Source organism: Saccopteryx leptura, chromosome 4, assembly GCF_036850995.1.
Source record: "Saccopteryx leptura isolate mSacLep1 chromosome 4, mSacLep1_pri_phased_curated, whole genome shotgun sequence".
NCBI classification, from domain to species: domain Eukaryota; kingdom Metazoa; phylum Chordata; class Mammalia; order Chiroptera; family Emballonuridae; genus Saccopteryx; species Saccopteryx leptura.
The window spans coordinates 105,482,022-105,503,850 of NC_089506.1; the positions used below are offsets into that span (position 1 = coordinate 105,482,022).

Sequence of the window (21,829 nt, forward strand, 5' to 3'; positions counted from 1 at the left end):
TGTGACTGTTGACATCTGAACATATATTTATTTCAATTCTGCATTCAGTTTACTCCTATTTTTACATGGAGATAACTTTGAAAACTCAAATATTTCAGACAAATTAGTGATAAAGGGTAAGACTGCATTAGTAGTCTATTGATAATATCTACTACATTTATCTTTAGAATTTGAAATCCCTATTATACCAGAGTTCATTACATTTGTGTATTTAGTTCCTATTTAAATCAAGACCAGTGCTATTTAAGTTTGCCTTGTGTTCATTTTCCTAAAAAAAATCCACAGTAACTTCGTAAGTAAGGAATTATTGGGGGGATCATTGTTGGGGGTTGAAGGTGTTATATTGAGTGGGACACTTGAATCCATGTTAACACAATAAATTAAAAAATTTAATAAAACCGCATGTGGGAGTCTGCCTGCCCCCCCCCCCCAACTTCTCACTCTGGAAAAATACAAAAAAATAATAATAATAAAAAAACAACAAAAAGAAATTATTCTTTGAATCTTTCCCCGTGAATTGAGAAGTTGTACAGGGTGAGAAAACAATAAATCCACCCTATTTCTATAATTTTTGCACAAAAATTTAAATTTTATGGTTATAATTTTGAGATAAACATAACCTTGGTTTAAATATAAGAGCTCAGATTTAACTCAATCATTCTGTTAAAGACATATACATCAAATATATAAGACTGTGAGATCATGAACACCTGGCATTTGTTTAAACATTGTCAAATTCTCAAAAATAGCCGTTATTTGAACAATGATGGAAAAACATCTGTAGGATATTGTAAATTTTTTCTATGTTCATAAATTATACATTACACATCTTAAGAGCTTAGATTTTATATATTTACTAAGTTAATATTGATTATATCAGAAAGTTTGCAAAGTCTTTATCACCAAATGCTGACAGTACCTAGCAACCTTACATTTCTGTGCTTTATAAACACCCTTTACTACTAATCCAAGTGCCAACAGCAATTTCTTTCCTCTTTTGGCACACATCTTTCTCCGAGCAACATGCTTATTATAAAATTATTCAAGATAATAACAAAGTCCTCATGCATGTGCACAGGCAGATAGACGGTAACTTACCCAAGAGTAAATTTCCATGACAGATAAAAATAGAAAAATTTCCAGCTATATCTAGTGATGCACACCAAAAGAATTACTTTTTTATTGAAAACAAGATTTTATATCATTTACCATATCAATTACTTACTGTCCTACTGAGTATAATATTCCTATTTTATTTGCACTACTTTCAGTCAGTCCTATATTTACACTATTTATAATTTAAGAACTGTCAATATTTTCTAGATGGATATGATTATATGACATTGATTCTATTGCTAACTTAATAACATTTCTAAAAACTTATCTTGATAACCAGTCCAAGAGAAAAAATTTGTCATTTCTTTTTACTAGCCTAGCTCTTGAGAGCAGGCAAATCTGGTCTCCTGAACTACAAAGTAATTTTTCTAACACTTTTGTTTACAAGTTTACTAATACTGATAACAATGAATGATCAATTTTCTGCTTTATCTTGTTTCCTAGTTATAAAGTTGGTGTCTTAAGATTTCTGTTGTAGATTAAAAAGATAGAAGCAATGATCTTATCTGCTGACAATGCAACTAAAGATATTTTATTTAGCACCAAATGATATATTTAGGAATTTTAAATTCACGTAACAGAATTATATAATTTGTCTATGTACCCCAAAATGCAATGTGAACGATCATAGTTCAAAAAAAGAAATTGTGGGGAAAAAGAAAAGAAATACGATGTTTTGAATGTTTTATGTTAAACAAGTTTTAAGAGCTTTAAATTGAAAATGCATATTTCATTTCTCAATTTATAAAAATAAACCCAAAACACTGCCATTATTTAATTTTGAAAGCATCAAACACGTGAGACAGCAATATTCCACAATTTCTGGATCATCTACATTCCATAAGTGAATAGCTTAAGATAAAATTCCTATCTTAAAGAATCAATGACATTAAAAATTTAAAAAAATAGGCCCTGGCCAGTTGGCTCAGTGGTGGAGCGTTGGCCTGGCATGCAGGAGTCCCGGGTTCGATTCTCGGCCAGGGCACACAGAAGAAGCACCCATCTGCTTCTCCACCCCTCCCCCTCTCCTTCCTCTCTGTCTCTCTCTTTCCCTCCCGCAGCCAGGGCTCCATTGGAGCAAAGTTGGCCCGGGCGCTGAGGATGGCTCCGTGGCCTCTGCCTCAGGCGCTAGAATGGCTCTGGTTGTAACAGAGCAACGCCCCAGATGGGCAGAGCATCGCCCCCTGGTGGGCATGCCGGGTGGATCCCGGTTGGGCACATGTGGGAGCCTGTCTGACTGCCTCCCCGTTTCCAACTTCAGAGAAAAAATAAAAAATAAAGAAAAATATAAAAAAAATACAAGAGGGTATACATATACAATCATACAGAATCACTGACAACTGTCACAATGTCCTATTTTTCTGGGTATCACTTAATTTGAAACATCACATTTTAGTATCTTAAGAGGGAACTCCCAGCATATTACCTAGAACAAGAAACAGAAAGCATTCCAACTATGAAATATTACATGTGACCTATGTTTAAAAGATACCGGAGCCCTGGCTGGATGGCTCACAGAGTGTTGTCCCAGTGCACCGTGGTAGTGGGTTCCATTCCTGGTCATGACACGCACCAGAAACAATCAATGAGTACACAACTAAATGAAACAACTGAGTGAAACAATGAGTTGATGCCCCCCCACCCAATCAATAGAAAAACGTAAAAACCAGAAATGCTGTTTGTGCTTATAAATTTATAAAGGAGATGAAATGAGGTTAAGAATGTGATGTTATATGTGCTTACGAATTTGTTAAGTTAAATGATACCAGGCCCTGGCCAGTTTGTTCAGTGGTAGAGGGTCAACCTGGTATGCGTATGTCCTGATTTCAATTCCTGGTCAAGGCTTATAGAAGCACCATCTGCTTCTCCACCCCTCCCTTTCTCCTCTCCCCTTCGGTAGGATAGCTCTATTAGAGTGAGTTGCCCCAGGTGCTGAGAATGGCTCAATGGCCTCCGCTTCAGGTACTAAAAAATGTAAAAAGAGTAAGGGCCCCAGATGGGCAGAACATCACCTCCTGGTGGGCTTCCTGGGTGGATCCTGGTAGGAGGGTGCATGCAGAAGTGTCTCTCTGCCTCCCTTCCTCTCACTAAAACAAACAACAAAAAAAAGTAAATGATACCTATTTCTTTCTGAAATGTAGACTGCCATCTAGTCTATAATAAGAGTGCAATACCAATCTAAAAGACTTCTTTTTCTAAGACTTAGGTTGAAGAAAAGCCAAGCTGGCTACCAAGGGACTAATTAAAAAACCCAAGCCTGGATTATATAGGCCTCTTTGGAGATTTGCAAATGTTTCCATTTTTGTTTTCCAGAGACAAAAATGCAAAGGGAAAAAATTGGAAAAATAAAATCGACCTGTGACATTTGGCTACTACTCTTCAACTGGCTCATTATTAAAAGTTTTCACTATTTAACTTATATCTACCTTAAAAACTACTTATTGCCTGACCAGGTGGTGATGCAGTGGATATAGCGTCGGACTGGGATGCGGAGACCTAGGTTCGAGACCCCGAGGTCACCGGCTTGAGTGCAAGCTCGTCTGGTTTGAGCCAAAAGCTCACCAGCTTGGACCCAAGGTCGCTGGCTCAAGTAAGGGGTTACTCGGTCTGCTGAAGGCCCGCGGTCAAGGCACATATGAGAAAGCAATCAATGAACAACTAAGGTGTCGCAATGCGCAACAAAAAACTAATGATTGATGCTTCTCATCTCTCTGTTCCTGTCTGTCTGTCCCTGTCTATCCCTCTCTCTGATTCTCTGTCTCTGTAAAAAAACCCAAAAAAAACAACCCAAAACCCCCCCCAAAAAACTACTTATTGAGCCTGACCAGGTGGTGGCACAGTGGATAGAGTGTTGGACTGGGACGAAGAAGACCCAGTTTCAAAACCCTGAGGTCGCCGGCTTGAGCGAGGGCTCATCTGTTTGAGCACAGTTCACCAGCTTGAACCCAAGGTCGCTGACTTGAGCAAGGGGTCACTTGGTCTGCTGTAGGTCCTCCTCCCCATCAAGGGACATACAAGAAAGCAGTCAATTAACAACTAAGGTGCCGCAACGAAGAATTGATGCTTCTCATCTCTCTCCCTTCCTGTCTCTATCTGTCCCTCTGTCTATCTCTGCCTCTGTCACAAAAAACCCAACTACTTATCAAGTTAAATGGCTGATCATAAAGTCATGCCTTGATAAATACACATTATTTACCAGGACAGTAATGTAATGTTATAAGATAATGTAAGAAAAGCATCTGAAGTATTAATTTTCATTTCAAAAAGGGCCTGGCCCTTTCATTTCTTTGGCCCTGGCCATTTGGTTCAGTGGATAGAGTGTGGCACGGCACGCGGATACCCCAGGTTCGATCCCTGGTCAGGGCACACGTGAGAGGTGCGACCATCTGCTTCTCTCCCCCTCCCTCTTTCCCTTCTCTCTCTTCTCTCGCAGCCTGTGGCTCTACTGGTTCAAGCTTCGGCCCTGGGCGCTGAGGATAGTGTGGTAGATTCTAGTATCAACCCCAGGTGGGGGGTTTCCAGGTGAATCTCGGTCAGGGCGCATTCGGGAGTCTGTCTCTCTACCTCCCCTCCTCTCACTTAAAAAAATAAATAGATAAAAATTTTAAAATGAGGACAAATAAAGAGGGCCACCCTTCAATATAAAGAACAGCAACAGTTGCTCTTGAGTTTCTTTTACTTAGAGATATAGAATTAGTTTAAGAAATAGATGAAAAATGAATCTTTTTGGTATAAGGTCTGAAATATTGATATTTTTAGGTAAATTAATAACTTGTGCATTTACCGTGACCTGGATAAGAGAGTTTTTCCAGGGGTATAATAAAATTTTCAGCTAACCTATTAGAATTATTCCCTTAGAAGTTATTATTTTCTCAAAAGTTAAAAGAATCAGTGTAAAAATGTTTGTTATTCTAAGAAAAGAGGTATGCATGTGTATACATAAAAGGACAAAAAAGGGATTGCCTTCCTGTTTTTCTCACTGAAGTTTAACAGCTCAATTTTAAGGACTTCATGAAGAAGTCTGAAGTGTAACCTAGTGAAATATAAATTAATGAAAAACAATTTAAGTGGTGAGGCTACTTCCAAATTATAAAACATAAAAAAAATTGTTATTGAACCTGAATAATGATGATAAGAAAAGACCTTTATCTGTAAATTCCTTTGAAGGAAAAGGGTTTAAAATTGTGATTCTCAGATTTAGAGATGCTTGCTCGGGCCTGGCTGTAAAATACTTTCCCAAACAGAAAACTTTCCTATCGCAATGGCATTATTCTTGCTCTAAATTGGATTAAGAAAATACCAAACTTGTGTAAGGGTGAAGGGAAGTTAGAAAGCTATCATTCTAGGATGGTAAAAAAAATCATAAATAAAACAAAAAATGACATCAAACAACTTTTTATAACAATGGCAGAGGGACTGTGAATTAATACTTACAAGGTAAAAATTGCTGAACTAAGCACAGGGTCATTTTGTTATGGTCTTCATTTTATCATTATTAAACCTAGGAAAAAGATAAAGGTGAAGACTTTAATAAATTTTTCACATTATATAAATTAGAATAATTTCAACTGAGGTTGACAATCAGTTTTCTGGTCCCTATGAAGCATAGAACAATCACAGATTATAAAAACCACGAGCAGCATTTATATATTTCAGTCTAGACTATTATCATTAGTTTTGAAAACTCACTTTGCTATTAATATTACTGCCTTGAATTTACAAGTTAAGTGTAAATAATACTCATACTTTAACGTCTAACTTGAAGTATAATGAACTTCTAGAGAATATCACATAACTGCAGATATTTTCAGATAAATTCAAGATCATACCTCAAGACCGACCAACCTGTCTCACACATACAGATATGTATGCTACCGCCAAACCTAAATATCCACATATTGCCCAGTTTCAAGAATTCTATTATAATACAGTATGAATACAAAGCTTAAGAAAAAGTTTAAAAATGCAAAAGAACTCTTTGAGCATAGCGTTATAATCATTGGCCAAAAGAAAATATAGTTGTGAAATTGAATTCAATAGTAAATAAAAGAGCAGCGATAAGAAAAATTATTTCCATTGTTCTTTACTTAGAAGAACAGGAGGAATTAAAAGCCAGTATGCAAAAGAAGAAAACATGACATCTTACCTTTAAAAACTGAAAAAATTTAAAATATCTTAGAAATTTAAGTTGGTTAAAAGGTTTGATTTTTTAAAAATGTTTTTCTAATGTGTTTTTTCTTTATTTTTTCAACTTTTGAGGCAGAGAGAGAAAAAGAGAGAGAAAAGGGGGGAGGAGCAGGAAGCATCAAACTGCCATATGTGCCTTGACCAGACAAGCCCAGGGTTTCCAACTAGGGACAGCATTCCAGATCAAGGCTTTATCTACTGCGCCACCACAGGTCTGATTTTTGAGGGGCATGTAAATTGTAGTTCTTACATCAACAGTTAAGCACTTAATACAAGTCATAGACTGGAAAAAAAGAATAAAACCATCCATGCTCTTAGTGAAAACATTCATTCAAATTGTATATCTTCTTGTACCTTCACCAAAAAAAAGGACAGCACATTTTTCCCCCATTAATTTGAAAGAAAAAAAAAAAAATCAACATTTTAAATCCACAGAAAAACCAAGAGAATACCAAAATGGATTTCCACACCCTATCCCTGGCTCTCCAATCCAGCTGTATTTAATTATAATATTCTGCCATGCTCACTTTACTTAATTAAAAATTTTAAAAAATTTCTTTTAAGAAAAGGACTACATGTATAGTTGAGCCCCTTTTGCATCATATCCTGTGACCCCATTCCCCACTCTCCTGAGATACAATCACAATTTGGTATGAATTTCCTATGATGCTTTTACATTATTACTACAAGTTCAAGTATTATATTTAAAACTATATGTTATGCTACCATCCCATATATATTATTTTTATATTGTATGTGTCCTTTTGCAACTTAGCTCTCTTAAACAGCAGTATAACAAAGAGTTCATCATATGACTATGTCACAATTTGCTATTCTCCTGTTGCTCTCAATTTTTTCCCTATTAACCCTTTGAATAGTATGAATGTTCATCCTCATTCAAAGGGTTAACAAAAAACTACTCAAAGGGTTAAAAATAAGTCAGTAAGACTTTTTTGCACATCTTAGTTTAGCTATGACATCTAGGAGTGAAACTGTTGGTTTCACACCAATGTATATCTTCAACTCTACTAGAATTTTGTCAAATGCTCCCACAAGCAGCATAAGAAAAGTTCCCTTCTGTATTTTCTCTAATATTTGAAACTACATTTAAGAAAAATAGCTACTATCCAGATGAAAAATTTAAAAATTCTTAAGTGACCAATTAATCAAGTGTGGGTCTACTAAATGTTGCAAAGAAATAGACTAAAATTTTGCCCAAGGTTCTTGCATAAAAATAAAGCTTACAGAATACATATTTTCCTCTTATAACTGAAGAAATGTCAAGACTTAACCTAGAACTACTGATAGAAATAATAAAATTCATAATTAGTTCTTCAGCTTAGATATACAATAACCAAAAAAGAAAAAAAGACCCAGAAAACGTAAATGGTTTATTGGTGTAAAGAATCCTCCCTTCATTTTATTTTGGGCAGTGCTTTTCAGATGTGGTGCTTCTTTAAGAAAAAAAAAAAAAATCACAGCTTGGAAAAAAATCTCAAATTCCTGAGCCTCAGCTCTAGATTCTGATTCAGCAGGTCTGGAAAAATGTTTTATTTGAGGTTATTCTGGTACGGGTAGTACACAGATACTTTACACAGTAATTAGTAAAAACAAGGTGTTTTCAGTATAAAGGATTATGTACCTAACTTTTTAATTAAGGGTGATTTAACAATTAATGTTATCTGTTAAATAACATCTATATTTTAAAGAAAACACTTCAGTATTAGGGAAAAAAGTAATCTAAATATATGGTTGAATATATTTGATTTCACAGTATCAAACTAAGTTTAAAAGAGTGGACTCATTCATCACTTCAGATAACCAAGCACATACTACAACAAAGCTTCTTTTTATAATATTAGGAGAGAACTAAGATTCTTAGTTTATTGTAATAACATTCTTCGTTTATTGTAATTAGTAAGAGAAAACATTAAGAGTGGGAGTGATTAGAGGAGAAAAATGTAGTTATTTAGGTGATGTAAATCTGTGCAAATTCAAATTGTAAAAATCAAACACTCTTCTATACTATTTGAAATTACAAAGTCCTATTTCCAAAAGACTTAGAATAATCTAAACTTGCTAAATAAAAGACATTATTTTAATAGTGAGAAAAAGTAAAGACTTAATGAGTTTCCATCACTAGTTTGCTTTGTATTTAGTTTATAAAATACAAAGTATTATAGGGTGATGGTCTTTTTCATTATAGTGAAATCAACAAGTTGGCCTTATTTAGACTGGGCTATAAAATATGGGCTCAGAATATGTCCTCAAATATGCTCCTAGCTGGTTATAGTCAACTTTTCTTTCCTCAGTATATTACCTAATTTGTGTTATCAGCAACTAATTAATTTTTCTCAGTCTACCAGCTTAAATGTGGAAAACATGAAACCCATACATACTTCCAGAAAACAGGTTTCCAAACAGAGGAATTAAACTGAATAAAAATTATATTTACTAAAACCAGAGGAAATAGTAAAAATATTAAGTGTCTAAAAATCTTAAGTATCCACTGTTCTCTTATGCTCCTTTGGGAAGAAGATACCTTTTTTGTCAAAAAATGTATTCATTATAGCATATATGGGTTACATTGACAGTTGGGCCTTTCCCACCTATCTATAGAAGCTGGTAGGTGCAGGCTCTTTGGCTATCATTATTGCATATTTGAAGCAATTAGATACAATAGCTGGGTAGTAGAAGCAATCTCACAGCCCCTGTTTCCAGCTATAAGGGACAAGACAAGAGCTGTGGTGATACTTGTTTATTCACTGTTGCTGCTGCTGAAGCAGCAAACTGAGAAAAGCATATAAAACTAATAAAAAAAATGGTTCAGCCCAAACCTACCTAGCCGGTCAGCTTACATCAATATAATATACTTATTTAGAATGATTTTTTTTTTTCCCTTAAAAAGCATGATGGGAAGAGGAAAAGACAAAATTCGCGTTTTGATTAAAAGGGAACCTAAAATGTAGCTAAGGAAATATATTAATGACACATGTAATGATCTGCAACTCCTAGTTTAGATCTAATTGCTCAATTATCAAACTTCCCAGTGTTTTATCCCAGTTCAGGGTAAATTCGTAAAGAGTATCTTCCCTAGCTATTCTCCTGGAGAATAAGAGAGTATCTAAGCTTTAATCATGAAATGAAATTATATTTTGCTTATAAAAAGCTCCAGGCTCCCAGGTTCCACATATCTAATCAACCCCATATGTTTGACATTTGACACTATTACCAAAGAAATAAGATTTTAGCGCATAAAGAGTTTACAAATATTCCAGCTATTTAAATTTTTTTTACATGTAATTCACCTACTTTAAAAGTGCAATATTAAGCTGAAAGCTTAATATATATCAATTGATGATAAATAACATAAATAGAAATTGTCAGATTATCTTTAAATTTAATGCTATTTATGAATTTAAAATTTTACATTTAAATGAAATTTTTATCTTCTAACACTTAGAAAACTTTTGATTCTGAAAAATATTTAAAAAGAAAAATTAGAAAATCTACCAATATTTTTATAAATGCCAGAACTGGCTGATAAATTTAAACTATTTGATGAAGAATGCTAGGTTTGAGATTTATTAAAAATATAAAATAGAGTTGTATTTTTAAAAATTTATTTACTGATTTTAGAGAGAAGGCCGAGAGACAAACATTAGTCTGTCTCTGTATATGCCCTGACTGGGGATCATACCAGCAATCTCTGTGCACTGGGACGATGTTCTAACCAACAGAGCTACATAGCCAAGGCTAAAATACAGTAATATTTAAAATTCAGGTCATCATACTTTGTAAATAAAGAACAAAAAAAATCTTTTATTTTTCTCAAAATTGAAAAAGTAACTTTTCTGCTTAGCAGCTCAATAGGAAATAAATACTACTACTAATCATAAAAAATAATTGAGGATCATAACATAATAAAATTACTAAATATATGTACTTAATGTAAAAGCTATACAATAAAAAACTAATAGCAAATATCAAGGGATTTTTAAAAATTAAGACATTTAAAAACAGTAATAAATTAATAAGTATATTAATCAGTATCAGCAGCTACATTTGAAACATGTGCCAAGTGACTCTAACCATGAAAATAGAAAAATAAAACTAAGCCAAATTGTGTTAATGAAATATCAAGTGTGGTTTGTGTTGCTGAGAACTTAAAAACTTCAAAATAATATTTAATAGAAAATGTAAATAAATCCTCACATTAAATATTGCCTTTTGAAAATGATCAGAAAATGTAATTTTGATGCATGAGGTCTTATTTGACAAAAAAAGTAGATTAAGAATATTTGCTAGTCAAGAAAAAAAATATACACACAAAGCTGCTTCAAATAAATATTTTAGAAACTTTTAAGATAATTGTATCTATAATGAATCCTCAGCAACACTATAAAAATCTCTATTAAAGAAAGTTTTTATAGCTGATAAATTGTTTAAAATATAAGTTGTCCTTAAAAATTAACATTATACAATGACAAAAATAATTTCAAGTCCATTCATACAGATATATTAAATAACCTCTACTCTAGTTTATCCAAATATTCTAAGGATAACTATTTTAATAAAATAGAAACACTACGAACAATTAAGAATTTTCCTTAAAAACAAATTTAACCCTAAAAATGCATTTAACCAAAAATATATATTGTACAAATAAGATATAAATTTATCACTAGAAAAAAAAATAACAATAAATCCTTTCCCCCAAGTTCTGACACAATGAACTATATACATATAAAGGCTTAGTTAGATACAGGTAAGCAGGTTTGCAAAATCCTTACAAAATATCCTTTTAAGGGGTGGTTAAAAGATGGCCAATCACACTTAGCAGTAAAAGCTCCTACTAACTTGTCTCCTAAAACAACACATACTACAAATTAGGTTAAAGATTCCCACTCTAAAAGAACTGACCAAATATAAGAAAATTATTATCTGCATTGATTCTTTTAGATGTCAAATTATTTACTAAACTCAAAATTGGAAGTTTATAAGCTAGTATATAGAAAGGATAATTTTATGATGCTAAATATTTGTGTCCAAACAATAAGTTTTGACAACTTCAAAGAACACAAATCATAAACTCTAAATTAGAAACAACTGTGGATTTACGTCTTTATCTACAATATAAACGCAAAAGCTGTCTCTCTTCACCCCATATAATTCATTAAGGTTGTGTGTAAATATACCTCAATTGAAAGCAATAAATTGAACTTGGATTTTTTGCCCCAGACACTCAGAAACCATTGTTTTAATTTTCATTTTTAATGTTCTCTAACATGTAAAACACTGATTAAGTTAGCAAATTTTCATTTTCTTCCTATTCAAACTAAGCTGCCTTTTTTTATAACAGTCGCAAACCAAAGTTATAATTTCTAATTCTAATTCCAAATTAGAATTTATAATTCTAATACCTTGTATTTATCTCAATCACCTACAGTATAATGACATCAATACCTGAACTTCACCTTTATATAAACTGACTTCTATTAAATTTTAATATTTTATTTAATCTTAACTGTTAATAGATTCAGATTCCTGTATTATCTATCTAATATCCACAAATACAGAGACTTCTAGTAATAGTTTTTTAGTGTTTTGGTATGTATCTCAATATTCAGAAATTCTTAAAATACACGTATGAGAATTTTCTTTAAAAATACTTTAACATTTAAAGATATTGTTTAAAGATAATACATGGCAGTTTTATGGCCATGGTAATTACACTTCACATTTAAGACTAAAATTACACTTATGAAAACAAAACTTTGTAATTTCCTTTATCTAAATTATATAAAGTATATGTTTCTAGGTAAAAAAAATTGCAGTACGTTTATTTTAGTAAACCTCACTTTATCTAGCAAAGTTAAAAAAATAGTATGGTTAACTCTTTATCACATGATTAATAATTCATTATGCAAAAATTATCAAGTAAAACTTAGTAATATTGTTCAAGAGGTTCATTTTCATTATACCCGATTATTTAAAAAACAATTCAGAATTTTATTAGATAAGTATTTTGAAAGTTTCAACTAAAACTATGCAAATAAAAGTACATAAATATGCTATAAAAGTGGTTCTGTTATGTTTTTTGGGAGAAAAGACAATAAGTCACTAGAAATTTTGGCATTCTACAGTGTATTTTTAAAGTTTGTAACTTTTGATATTAACGATTTAAATATTTTACTTGAAGTACATATGAGTAAGATCCTAGTTTCTGCTTAAAAAGTGGGTTTTTCAGTTTCAACCAAATTGACACTTTTAGTTAGGATACTATTTGGAATACTTTAAATGCTCTTAAAATATTCTAATTTTATCTAATTTTGTAGGCTTTAACTACCACACCACTATACCTGTCACACAGCCAAGCACCAAATTCCATTTGATTTAAAACTTCCATTAGATAAGATGAAAAGTCTATTATTAAATTCTTTTACATATAACACTATAATAACAATCTTAAGAGTAAAAAAGAAAAAAAATCACTATATATATTTATTTTTAGACTAAATAATTTCAGTTGGAGTTATACTTAATACAAGATATGAGAACATCAACTATATAAAAAAATCCTGGATTTTTTATAAACAAGAGTATTCAACTGTGGCCACTTCACAGGATGATTTCTGTGTATTAATAAATCTTCACTTATGTTTAGCTCACCTACAAGTTCTAGCTTTACCAACTGTCTAGTCCAGTTACACTGCAAAGATATAAAATTGTATGCCTTTAAAATTCATTAGTATACCTTAATCTCCTAACATGCTCCAATGCATTATGCAAGTGCTCAATCAAAGAAGTTAGGTTGTTCTCCAGAATTGGCTCTCCTAAAGGTCGAAACCTGCAATAAAAATGTCATGTATTATGGCATGAAGACACTCAACAGATTTCCGCCTCCTGCAGTTCCAAAGTGGATCCTTGAACACAGAGGTATGGTCTTCAAAATTACCTCAACCTTGCCTACATTCAACCTCACCCCAACTAACTTGAAAAGAATGTTATTTAAACAAACAAAAAAAACTTCATTAGAAACACCTGTGATAATGCTTTATCATTCAAAGACCCTACAATCAGAGTAATAGGTTTCTGCTTTCATTTCTCTTAGGCCCTTAGGGCATTCATTTTCAAAGGGGGCTGGGTGCATGTGTAGTGGGTGTTAGAGAACTGGTAAAGGGGACTCATGGGGGTGTGTGTGGGTGTGGGTGTTACATAAATAGATGTTAATGGTTGTGTGTTACATAAGTCGATGTTAGAAAACTGGTAAAGGGGACTCATAAGGAGATACCAGATCTGTCCTTCTAAAACTCAGAAAACCCAGTTTAGAAACTTTTAACTGCCTTTCTCCTCCAATTGTCAAACTTTTAATGACAGAAATTACCATTATCTTCAACTTTCATTCTTTGCCATGACTGAGGGAACAATGCAGGTATTCCAAATTTCTTAAGACATTACAATTCTAACAGAACGTACTCTATGTGAACCATAATGCTCTGAGTTTTCCATTTTTATTTAAAAATAGCTTAGGAAAAGAAATGAAACCAAATAAACCTTTGATCCTCTGCCACCAAATATCTGATTGTTTAATGGCACAAACCACACAACACGTATAATCCATAAACACTAATTCAAATACCATGACATTCTTAAAAATTAAAATTTCTACATAGTCCTCAAAGATATAAAGTTTTCTATATTTGAGCACTCTAAAAACTAAGGCATCTTTTTTCTTTTTTTTTAAAACTAAGGTATCTTAACTTTAAAAACCACAGAAGGAAAATAGTGGACACCAATATGTACTCTATGCCAAATGTTGTTTTTAAATAGTACAAAAAACAAATTATACTAGAAATCAAGAACAAAGAAAGGTCAAATAAAGACAAATATTAAACCAAATGATAAAAGATGTATAAAAACCTTGAAATAGTAAAACTCAAATTTCAACTTTATTATAAAAGTTTATTTATACTTAGGACCCACAAGTCTTGCCAGCGCAAAAATTCTTTAGTGAAAGACAGGATTGAACAAAATATATTAAACTTCTCATAATTTGATAAAAAATACTTAGAATAAAATTCATTATATATTTAATACCAATTCTAATACTGAAACTTATCTTTCTAAAAGGAAGATCTTTTAAAGCATCTCTAAGATGGTCAAGAGGGATGGGGCGGGAAGGCAAAAAGCAAATCACTTCTCCACCTGAAAGCAATATTATAGGAAGGCTTTACAGTCATTTGTATATGCAAATAATCAGACAAATATATAAACACATATTAGTAATGTGATATTCTAAAACTGATATTACTCTTATACTATTAAGACAATCAACTTTAAAGCATTAACAGTCACTAGTAAAAAATGCAAAAGAGCTTCATCTCATTTTTGACACTTATTTCAAAGAAAAGTAGTAGTTTATTACTGATTTCCTGTCATCTTGAGGGGCTACCAAATTTCAGCAAGTCATTGTTTTGAGTTCTAATTACATGTCCAAATTAGTCGCCTGGCACAGTGTTTTAAATATACTGAATAATAATAAAAAAGAACAAAAGTGCATGTAGACTAATTCCCTAAAATGTGACAATTCTTTCTAAGATGTGTTTTCTAGTTATAATCAGATCAATATTCTGTTCCTTTTAAGAAAGGGTTAAAAAGAAACCAATATGGGGATCATTAAGCTTCATTTAACAAAAGGAATAAAAGACAGGAGCTAATTTTAGGCCAGTAATTTAAAAAATATAATAGAGACAGATTTTTGTAGAATAAAATTTCAAAATAGTGTGTAAATTTATACTCTGATTTTTTTTTTTTTTTTTTTTAACTGGAGAGAGCTTATGTATCATGTAGAAGAAATACCTAATATAGTCTTCTGGCTATTTTTTTCCTTTTTGTAGATCCAATCAACTGATTGAAATTTCTGAATTAAAGTATATATTTTGTTACATTCAAAACTGTTACTATATACCAATATGTAAATAAATAAACAGAAACAAAAATATACATAAGTCTTTACAGAACAAAAATTTAGTATACAAAGCAAGATGAAACAAAGAATCCAGAATATGAAAGTTATTTTGAAATTTTTATCCTTAGCTCTAGTTCATGATAAACATTGTGATACTAAGCTGCTTAGAAAAATGTTACATACAAATACCTGAGGCTACATTTTGTAAATGTACAACTAACACAGTTGACAGCACTAAAACAATTCTACAATTGTTTTATTTGGATTTTAAAAAATAGTAAGAAGGAAATACAGTGTACAGATATATGTTGTAGAATTGGGCACCTGAAACCTGTATAGTTATGTGAACCAGTATCACCCCAATAAATTCAATTAAAAAATAAATAAAAATGCTAAGTACATAAATATGAAAATCAGTGCTACCACGTAGACTGATACTTTCTCTAATTCCCTCTCCTACACAATATGTAAACTTAACAATAAAGAGTTGAGATACTGTAACAACACCTTTCTCTACTATTTTCCTATAATATGATTTCTCTAGTCTTTATAATACAGAAAATAAAATACATGATATAATAATTATAGGCATCTATTGGAACTCATACCTTTATAGCCACAAATCTAAAACCAAAATCTTCCCCTTATCTACTAAGATATCACATAAAAGGGAAAATATTTTGAATGCTGTGGATTTTATTTAGGTTGTAGTGTGTTCTCAAGCTTCAAGTGTAGTATTTTAAATAAAGGAATCCTTTTAAAAATAAAAATGGCTATTAAGCAAAATAACCCTTCACCCATCACCCCCAAAACAAACAAACAAAAACCATAAACCAAAGCACTGAAAAAGTATGGTTAAATTTAACCAACCTGGTGGAATTTGAAAGCCTTCCTCAACCCTCAAAACTCCCCAAGTCATATAATAATTTAAATAAAAATTAAAATACACAAAATATAAAACCCGCACTAGTTCTGGTAAAAATGGTAAAAATGCATTTGAAATAGAAAAGAGGTTTCCTACAATTTCATCAAATGAAATTTTATAACGGATAATTACTATTTTCCATGAAATTTTCATGAGATGACTGAAAATAAAACAGCTTTAAAAAAAAGTAATGAACACAGGTTCTGTAATTGCAATTCATGTTATGAAGGCAATGCAAAATAGTATGATTTGTAAACTCAGGTATTCCACTTATTAATATAAATTATATTTATTGCCCTGCAGAGATGAATACATGACCTAATGTGATAATACAAATGCTGTTTCAAAATTTCAATTATTTAAAAAAGGATATAAATTTATATTAAAAAAATTTTAAAAAGGATCAACATTTATCTTGTTTATCAGTGAGTTTACTGATTTTCTTTAAAAATCACAGCCGACTTTTATCAAGATACAACTAAACGGAATGACAAGTGTGGTAATAAACAGAAATATATTGACGGCTGTCTCAAGCAATGTTAACCAAATATTAACTTAAAACTAATCAAATAAGACACCACACCCACTGTTGTATACAATATTTTCTTCTTAATAAATTTATCAAAGGAATGAAATCATATATCACCTGTGTGTACTTACCTGCTGTATTGTGTAAATTAAGCTATACAAATTTCTTATAAATAAAAGTTTTTAGTCCACTGCAATGGCTAAATTAGTAAAACATTTTATATTACATGTTAAGTTTTGAAAATATATCCAATTTTTGCTAAGAATGTGGAAAAGTAAGAAAATGAAAGTTTCTTTTCTAAAAAAAATTCTGTAATCTGCATCTAATAAATATACGTAGTTTAAAGATGAAAAATTTCTGTCAAAAGAATAAAAAATCTAAATGCTTCACTCAGTTTTTAACCAATCGACAACAGGAGCAAATACATAAGTCTTGCAATTTCTGCCAGCAGAATTACTATTTTGCGAAAACTGCCTCCACACTTTTCCTTTAATATAATTTCAGAAATCACTCAAAGTTCTTTTATGGAGAAAAATACCAACTTTTTATTTTTCTTCTTCCCGTTTTAACGTTTTGTAATTATTTCCGTGGTTCTCTAAAAATATAAATTTTTCGTAAAGTCGAGAATTATAATCTCTAGCCTTTAACATTCAAACCCCACATTCCGCTTTCTCCCAGCCAATCAGGGGATAACAAATCCAGTGTTTTGGGAGCTCCGTTACACACAATTTGAAAAACATCACATTGCCCTCTCCTATTCTCTTCGGAGAGAGATTATAAGTGAGGGCGGGTCCTCTAGTCATTACAGAAATAAAAAATCAATCAGCCGTTACACCAATTCCGGGGTGCGGGAGACTTGACGCAGGAGGCCCTGAAGAGTAAGTGGCTGCGGTTCCCCTGAAGCGTTATTCCTCTTTGCGAACAATTGAATAGCTGTAGCAAAAAGCATCTCCAGCGTATTCGCAACCCGGAGCGGTGCGCCCGAACGGCAAACCACCACGCCAGCAAAGGGTTAATCGACTGGCGCCTTCACCGTAGAAAAGGATTCCAAATCCAATATATTTACAAAGGTCATTATCTAGAAAGTATTACTTAAAGCCGTCACTGGCTCAAATCATTCAAATTGTCGAGTAGAAACTGGGAGCTAAAAAAAAAAAATCAATCACTAAAGGGAAAGACAAATAACATCCCTCTTCCCTCCGCCTCAGAGTCAAGCGAGTTCCCAAGAAAAGGTGGGGGTTGCAAAATTACCGCTAAATTGTCCAGGCAAAGACTTTTCGGGAGGAAAATAACGATGCTGCCTCACAGATTGCTTTTCTCCTCGCGACACGTTCCAAAGTCTGTAGTAAAAAGTCTAAGAAAAGTGCGACTCGGAGGAAATGGCAAAGAGAAGGAAATCGCAACTCGAAGCCCCATCCTTCATCTCATTCAAGACGCCCCCCCTCCCTCCAAAGGACAACACCGGCAAAGCAAATGACAAAAATCCCAAGGAAAAAGCGAAAGTCCAGCATCTTCCCCAGGAGCCCGCTAAAACCTCAAAAGCCTGCCCCCGCCCCGTCCGGCCCAAACTGTGGAAGCGGTCAGGGCTACCCCAGCCCGGACCTGGGCGCCCGGAGCCCGCGGGCAACAGCGGGAAACTCACATTCCGAGGGCACCTCACGTTTGGGCGTCAAAGACGACCGTATACTGGGCCGGGTCCCGCACGACGGACGGGAGCCACCCGCTACTCCGAGTCCTCAATTTTCCGCCGACCTTAACTTTCTTGTCACGAGAGAAGTCGGCCGTCAGCAGGCCGGGAAAACTGCGATAAAAGACGGCTGGGTTCGGCAGTGGGGAGAGGCGCTCGTCCCCCTCCTCCTGTCAAAGGAGCGGCGGTCCGCAGAGCCCCGCCGCGCCCGTCTGGGCCCTCGGGGGTCCTGCTGACAGATCCGCTGGGCGGCGGCCGCTCAGCCGCAGCCCGTCGGCGTCCCGCTCAAACTGCAACTCCCCTCCCCCACACCCGTCTCCCCGCTCTCCCGCCACATCCCGCCCAACGCCGCCCACTCGCAGACACCCACTTACCCCCAGCCCTATCTCTCCGCATTTTCTGTGCTTAAAAAGAAGGCGGACCAGCGCCCACTCCCTGCAACCCCCCCCACCGCCTGCCGGTCCCCCCACTGCCACCTCCCGAGTCCCGCTCTGCTACTTCAGTTTCTTACCGACTGCGCCAAACCCTGCCGAGGCTCCACGAACTGCCCTTTGCTCGTAGTAATTTTTGGCGATTTTTAAAGTGATTTTTCGGTGAGGTCCTAGCGGAGATATACTCTCCGACAGGTTATCCCATCTCTTCCGCTAGATTGATGGGATCAGGCATCACTCGAAAATGGCGCCGAAAGCGCTGAGGCTCCTCATTCAAATTCGTTAGAGCCAACCCCGCCACCCCGGGGCATGCCGGGAACGCGGGCTGTCTTCAAAGCTGTCAATACCGCTTCCAGTGCCCCCCTTCTCTTGCTTTCCCGAAAGCTTTGCGCACGCGCCGACTCCTCCCACACCTCCGCGCCTTGCACATGCGCAGGATTATTGCTGTCCGCAGCTTTCCCGACGCTTCCTTGATGGAAATCCTCCTACCTCTTTTCCTTGCGCGTGCGTGCAGGTCCTTCTTTACTCAGGCTGGGTGGTAGAGGGACTGTGTGTGGAGTGTGGGCCGAAAGGTCCATGGGCGATCTGTCAGTAGGTAGGCATTTAGTCTACTGTTCGAGGAAAACAGGTAAGGGTGCAGCTTAATTGAAAAGAACAACGGAATGTGTCTTCGAGACCATCTGTATTGCATGGATACACGTGTACTTAAAACAGCCCCGCCTCTGTACCCAGCTTTTTCTCTATGTCAACGCTTTGCAGGAGCTATCGCACTTAAGCCTCAGAACAACTTTATGAGGTAGGTACTATTATTATTTTCAGTTTGCAGACCAGGAAGCTAAGGCTCAGAAACTTTAAGTGATTTGCATAAAGGAGCACAGACCGCCTAAATATGGAGATGTCCGTATTTGTCAGATTATGGAGACGAAGACCTGGCTGTGCGATCCAACCTGAACACAAACAGGGGGTGTGGTTTCCCCAGCTGAAGACCGTGCGCGCCTGCCTGCCTGCCTACTTGCAGTTAAGGAGTAGTACACACAGTACGTACTTAAATTTGCCCGAGTGCGTCCCGGCCCAGTTGCGAAGGCGCTTTCATGGAACCCAGTTTTTCTCACCATCTTTATTGTCTTTAAGCATTCTCTCGCTTTGGACTAGGTGAATGGACAGTCTTTGGGTATCACGGTGATTTAATAAAGAAAGGCGTGTTAAGTGAACTGAATCTAGCAAGATGGGTTCCGTTGTGCGACACACTTGATAAGGTAATATTACCTAGTTACCGCGTATTGTCTGTGATAGGCACGGTGCTAAATAAACGATTTATGGATTGGTCCTGTTTATATCTCACAACAGCTCTAAGAAGTAGGTGTAATTCTCATTTTACACAGGAGGACACCCGAGACTCAAATCAAGAAACTTGCCCCAAAGTCTTAACAACTTGTCAGTGGAAGGACAAGACCTAAGGAAATCTGTGTCCACCTTCTAAAACGGGGCGCTATGGTAGGACTAAATAAATGATGTCAATATTTTAACACCTTAAAAACCAATTTTAATAGTTTACTTGATAGAGTTATCCTATCTGCCAACAGACAACGGAAAATAAAAAAAAATTAATTGCTGTTGATACTAAATAATTAGATAAGGTTATTTTTGATTGGTTACTGTTTTCCCGATTTCAAGTTATCATGAAGTTTCTAAAGAATCCAACAATTTAAAATCTGGGGTATTACTCTGATTTTTTTCTTCCAGTTTTTGTTGCAAAGTTGTGATGAACCAAAACTGTTCAAGTATCCTAAGACATATCATTGTGAGGGTTAAAACAATGACTGTGAAAGTGCCGGAAGTACGAAAAAGTAAGGAAATGGGAGAAGGCTGGCACAATTTGCATTACTGAAGTACGATTGGGAAATAAATGGATATTAATAATTTGAGATCAAGAAGTACATGGCTGAGTAGTGTATGTGTGTCTTATATCTGTATGGTACTTTGTGCACTAGTTAAGTGAGTGGACTCTGAAATCAAACTGCCTAAGTTTGAATCTCAGCTCTGCTAATTGCTAGCTGTGACCCTAGGGACTTTTTTTCACTTTGATCTTCTGTAAAAGGAGTAATGCTAGTACCTCATTGGGTGGTTGTAAGAATGTAAATAAGCTAATATATTAAAGGCATTGAACCATGCTTGGCATATTAGTAAATATTAGCTAATAGTCTTTAACATCAATCTTTCAAAATGGCTTAAGAATTGTTTTAAAAATCAAACTATAGTTAGTGCCATTAGGAAGTTAACATTCGCGTTCAAGAATCCCTTAAAATGGTAAATTAGCCTCACCTATGATTTTTGCCAAATATGAGTATTGATTTCTGGCGGATGAATATGGATTGTAATTTGTTTTACCATGTCATAAGAGTAACATGAAATTGAATGGTTTTATTGTTTTCTAATTACTAAAGTTAAAAAATTTAAGCCAGCCTAAAATATATAAAGTAAAAACCATCCAAATATCAATTGTTCAGAGATAATTACATATTCTCTATATTTTAAAAATATAATGTACCTGTGGGCAGAATCAGCTAGAGGAAGTCTTGATAAGTTATATATTTAGGGAACTTATTTGCAAGATTGTAGTGAACTACACGAACTGGTAAATTTTTGATCTAGCTTTCTTTTGATATAGTCTGTGAATAAAGTGACTGTATAAAATTGTGTTGTTATTGATAAATAACATTGAGTATCTACTATGTGTCAGGTTTTGTGCTAAGTACATATGCATTTTTCCCTTGAATCCTCATAACATATGAAGTGGGTGCAAATATTATCTCCATTTTGCACAGACTAAAGTTTATATAGAGGTTACTTTTAGATTTAAGTCCTGTTTTGTTTGAAATCTTAATTAATAAGCCCCATATCCTTCATTAAAGCCCCTTGACTCACTAAAATGGGAGAAAACAAATCAAGTAACATGGTTCCTATTCCTGAACAAAAAGCCTAA

The 21,829-nt window shown here is 34.5% G+C and overlaps 1 long non-coding RNA gene across 2 annotated transcripts in view; it reads right to left on the minus strand.

The window, feature by feature from the left end:
* Window positions 1-21,829, minus strand: part of LOC136402909 (uncharacterized) — a 92,654-nt gene that overhangs the window by 25,826 nt on the left and 44,999 nt on the right. Inside the window, exons 1-3 of one of the 2 annotated variants that reach the window (XR_010751051.1) lie at window positions 18,927-19,115; window positions 13,061-13,153; window positions 5,551-5,617 (exon numbers count right to left, since the gene is read on the minus strand). This is a non-coding gene — a long non-coding RNA (uncharacterized lncRNA). Of the gene's footprint in view, window positions 1-5,550; window positions 5,618-13,060; window positions 13,154-18,926; window positions 19,116-21,829 lie in introns of those variants that run through there. The other variant, XR_010751052.1, reaches the window with a different exon arrangement.